The 4456-nt window shown below is 50.3% G+C and overlaps 2 non-coding genes across 2 annotated transcripts; one reads left to right on the top strand and one right to left on the bottom strand.

Annotated features, from left to right (window-relative positions):
• On the top strand, positions 1 to 164 carry LOC140703643 (U1 spliceosomal RNA). The gene has a single exon (XR_012082945.1). It is a non-coding gene; the product is annotated as a U1 spliceosomal RNA (small nuclear RNA).
• A 3746-nt stretch (positions 165 to 3910) lies between these two features.
• Positions 3911 to 4074, bottom strand: LOC140703632 (U1 spliceosomal RNA). Its single transcript, XR_012082934.2, has one exon. It is a non-coding gene; the product is annotated as a U1 spliceosomal RNA (small nuclear RNA).
• Between the last annotated feature and the right edge of the window lie 382 nt (positions 4075 to 4456).

Below are 4456 nucleotides of genomic sequence, written 5' to 3'. Positions count from 1 at the left end.
ATACTTACCTGGCAGGGGAGATACCTTGATCATGAAGGAGGTTTTCCCAGGGTGAGGCTCATCCATTGCACTCCGGGTGTGCTGACCCCTGCGATTTCCCCAAATGCGGGAAACTCGACTGCATAATTTGTGGTAGTGGGGGACTGCGTTCGCGCTTTCCCCTGACATTCTGGTTCAAAAAACAGAAGTGTACTTCTCATTGCTTTGGCAGATGGGCTGCGTTCTCAGGCACTCTGTTTACTGCGGCCCTTTTCTCACTTTCAGAGGGATTCACCTCCTGTAGAACCTCATTCTAATCCATCTGAGAGTTCTGTCATCCTTGCATCTCTTCTGAATGCCTTTTCAGTCTATTGTTTCCATCTTCTTTGCTTTATCTTGGTCACCTAACATATTCCCTGTTGATATTTGAGTTTAAATTCATAGCGAACGGGCTCGAGTAATTCAGGGAAGCGGTGAGCAAGGATCCACCAGTGTGCCGTCCTCCAGGACATCTGCCCCTGAAGAAGACTGTGGTTGCATGGGGGGGGGGGGGGCGCTGGTGGAGGGAGAGAGGGGGCAGAGGCGTTAGAGGTTTGTTTAGCTGACGACAAGGGGGGGGAGAGAGCAGGATTTGATTGCTTGGGAGGAAGTGATAAATGTGGGGGGAAATGGGCAAGCTTTGAGGAATAACAAACAAACCTGGTGGAGGAAGGAAGGATAAGGCAGTACAGACGGAGAAAGAAAGTGAGCAGGAGGACATATTAAAAGAGTTCCCGAATCTCCCATACTGGAGGAGGTTTGCTGCCAGATCCTATTGAGAGCAGTGCTGCAAAAGGAGAGCTAGAGCAGTGGTTCTTAACCTTGGGTTACTCGGGTGTTTTTGAACTGCAGCTCCCAGAAACCCCAGCCAGCACAGCTGGTGGTAAAGGCTTCTGGGAGTTGCAGTCCAAAAAGACCTGAGTAACCCAAGGTTAAGAACCACTGAGCTAGAGCTTGTAGAACGGACTGTGGTTGTGTACCCACACAATCAGCGTGGGGGGCAGAGGGTGATTCGTCTCACTCCCTCTTTACTCCAGCAACCACGCAAAGGAGACTGGGCGAGGCACCCCTGTGGTGGGGCCATCTGCGTGATACGGAGCAACCGATTGAGGCCGATGATGGATCGCGAGTGGTTTGGGCCAGCCCCGATGTGAGGAGTGATTGACTGGACAACACCTGAAGTCAGGGTCCAGAGTTATAAAGTTCTGCCTGAGTTAAGTTTGATTGACCCATTTGAGGCGGTTGAGCAAGAAGTGTTAAGCAATAAAAAGGTACCTGTTAAAGTTTTAAGCCAGCCTCCATCTCTCATTTCCGCGCCTATGGCGGTGGCCGCCCATGGCAGGAGAAGGACCTGTTCACAGAAGCTATGGGCTATGCCCTGCAGGGACACCCAAGACAGCCAGGTCATAGTGGAGAGTTTGACTAAACGTGATCCAACTGGAGCAGGAACTGGCAAGCCACTCCAGTATCTTTGCCAAGAAAACTCCAGGGACAGAAACAAAAGGCTAAAACATGACACTGGAAAATGAGCTCTTCAGGTCAGAAGGCGTCCAACATACTACTGAGGAAGAGCAGAGGACAAGTGTAGCTCCAGAATTAATGAAGTGGCTGGGCCAAAGCCGAAAGGACGCTCAGCTGCCGACGCAACTGGAAGTAAAAGGAAAGTCCGATGGTGCAAAGAAAACTATTGCATAGGATCCTGAAATGTAAGATCTATGAACCTCAGTAAGCTGGATGTGGTCAAACAGAAGATGGCAAGAATAAACATTGACATCCTTGATGTCAGTGAACAAAAATGGACGGGAATGGGCAAATTCAGCTATTGTGGGCAAGAAGCCCATAGAAGGAATGGAGTAGCCCTCATAGTCAACAAAAGAGTGGGAAAAGCTGTACTGCGATACAATCTCAAAAATGATAGAATGATGTCAATAAGAATCCAAGGCAGACCTTTCAACATCACAGTAATCCAAGTTTATGCACCAATCACTGATGCTGAAGAGGCTGAAATAGACCAATTCTATGAGGACTTACAACACCTTCTAGAACTGACACCAAAGAAAGACATTCTTCTCATCATAGGGGATTGGAATGCTAAAGTTGGGAGTCAAGAGACAAAAGGAACAACAGGTAAGTTTGGCCTTGGAGGGCAAACACTAAAGCTTCTCAAGAGAACAAGCTGGTTACCACAAACACTCTTTTCCAACAACACAAGAGGTGACCCACATGGACACCTTCTAGAATTGAAACCAAAGAAAGATGTTCTTATCATAGGCAACTGGAATGCTAAAGTAGGGATTGTATTCTCTGCAGTGGTTTTTCCTACTTGAATCAGTTTAAGCTTGAGTTTTGCTATAAGTAGCTGATGATCAGAGCCACAAATCAGCTCCAGGTCTTGTTTTTGCTGACTGGGCAATACAGTAATCAGACAGGTTATATTCTCTGCAGCCAGAGATGGAGAAGCTCTATACAGTTATATATGCAGAAATATGGAGGTGGAATCTATCTAATGCGAGCATTCACTTCTCTCAGTCAGAATGAGGTTTCAAACCTTCAATAGTTATTTCTGGAAGGTCCAGGGAAACGATTTACATCCACTTGAATATCTGACTTCTCTTCCACACCTTTTCTCCTACCCCGTTTTGCATAGGGGTAGAATTCAAGTCTCTATTAGGCCACCTCACCTCTGTGGAACACCGGATTTGGTACATCTATAGCTGATGTTATTGGGGAGGGTGGAAAACCCAGCCCACCTGTGGTTCCCATACTTTTGGCTCGTCCTGGGTCTGGACGGGCTCATGCCCTGGCTTGTTCTCCCTTGTTGTAGATGTCTTCAGTGTGGAAGGGATTCGAACTGCCCTTCTCAGCTACAGTAGACGCTGCTCTACGTCCTCTATTCAGAGCATGTCTCAAGACTGAAGGATCCCCTAATCTAATCAGACCTCTTAGAAAGAAATACCTCTGAAAATGGGAATAGGACCGCAGTAAACAAAGTGCCTGAGAATGCAGCCCAGAACCCCCCCCCCCCCCGCCAAAGCAATGAGAAGTACACTTCTGTTTTTTGAACCAGAATGTCAGGGGAAAGCGCGAACACAGTCCCCCACTACCACAAATTATGCAGTCGAGTTTCCCGCATTTGGGACTGCAACTCCCAGAAGCCTTTACCACCAGCTGTGCTGGCTGGGGTTTCTGGGAGCTGCAGTTCAAAAACACCCGAGTAACCCAAGGTTAAGAACCACTGCTCTAGCTCTCCTTTTGCAGCACTGCTCTCAATAGGATCTGGCAGCAAACCTCCTCCAGTATGGGAGATTCGGGAACTCTTTTAATATGTCCTCCTGCTCACTTTCTTTCTCCGTCTGTACTGCCTTATCCTTCCTTCCTCCACCAGGTTGAGCTTGCCCATTTCCCCCCACATTTATCACTTCCTCCCAAGCAATCAAATCCTGCTGTCTCCCCCCCCCTTGTCGTCAGCTAAACAAACCTCTAACGCCTCTGCCCCCTCTCTCCCTTCTGGCTCTATCTCCACCAGCGCCCCCCCCCATGCAACCACAGTCTTCTTCAGGGGCAGATGTCCTGGAGGACGGCACACTGGTGGATCCTTGCTCGCCGCTTCCCTGAATTACTCGAGCCCGTTCGCTATGAATTTAAACTCAAATATCAACAGGGAATATGTTAGGTGACCAAGATAAAACAAAGAAGATGGAAACAATAGACTGAAAAGGCATTCAGAAGAGATGCAAGGATGACAGAACCTTCAGATGGATTAGAATGAGGTTCTACAGGAGGTGAATCCCTCTGAAAGTGAGAAAAGGGCCACAGTAAACAGAGTGCCTGAGAATGCAGCCCATCTGCCAAAGCAATGAGAAGTACACTTCTGTTTTTTGAACCAGAATGTCAGGGGAAAGCGCGAACGCAGTCCCCCACTACCACAAATTATGCAGTTGAGTTTCCCGCATTTGGGGAAATCGCAGGGGTCAGCACACCCGGAGTGCAATGGATGAGCCTCACCCTGGGAAAACCTCCTTCATGATCAAGGTATCTCCCCTGCCAGGTAAGTATGCTTTTCTCTCCGGCCCACGTCCACCCCAGCCCGCCCGGCCGCACTCCAAGGCACAGTGGACTGCTCCGCCTCGCTCTTCTCCTTCAGCCGCCGCCACCGGCGCACGGTCAAACACACCGACACACCGCGCCCGGCGAACTTCGAGGCGACTCCGCGCCGCCAAGTCGGAGCCGCTCCGGATTTCTCCTCTCCCACAATGCCTGGCGGCTGAGCCTCATCTGCATATAGCCGGCGGAGCTCCTCCCGCCTCCGTGACGCCACCGACCGGAGAGGGCGGGACTCGCTCGCGTCGGGTTCGGAAGGAGGCGGCTTCGGCCGTCGGGGCGCCGCGAAGGCCGCGGCCGGGACTCAGGCCGGCCTCGAGAAGGGGCTGTGGCCGCC

Source organism: Pogona vitticeps, chromosome 1 (genome assembly GCF_051106095.1).
Source record: "Pogona vitticeps strain Pit_001003342236 chromosome 1, PviZW2.1, whole genome shotgun sequence".
In the NCBI taxonomy this organism is placed as follows: Eukaryota; Metazoa; Chordata; class Lepidosauria; order Squamata; family Agamidae; genus Pogona; species Pogona vitticeps.
This window is presented reverse-complemented; position numbering and strand designations above follow the sequence as displayed.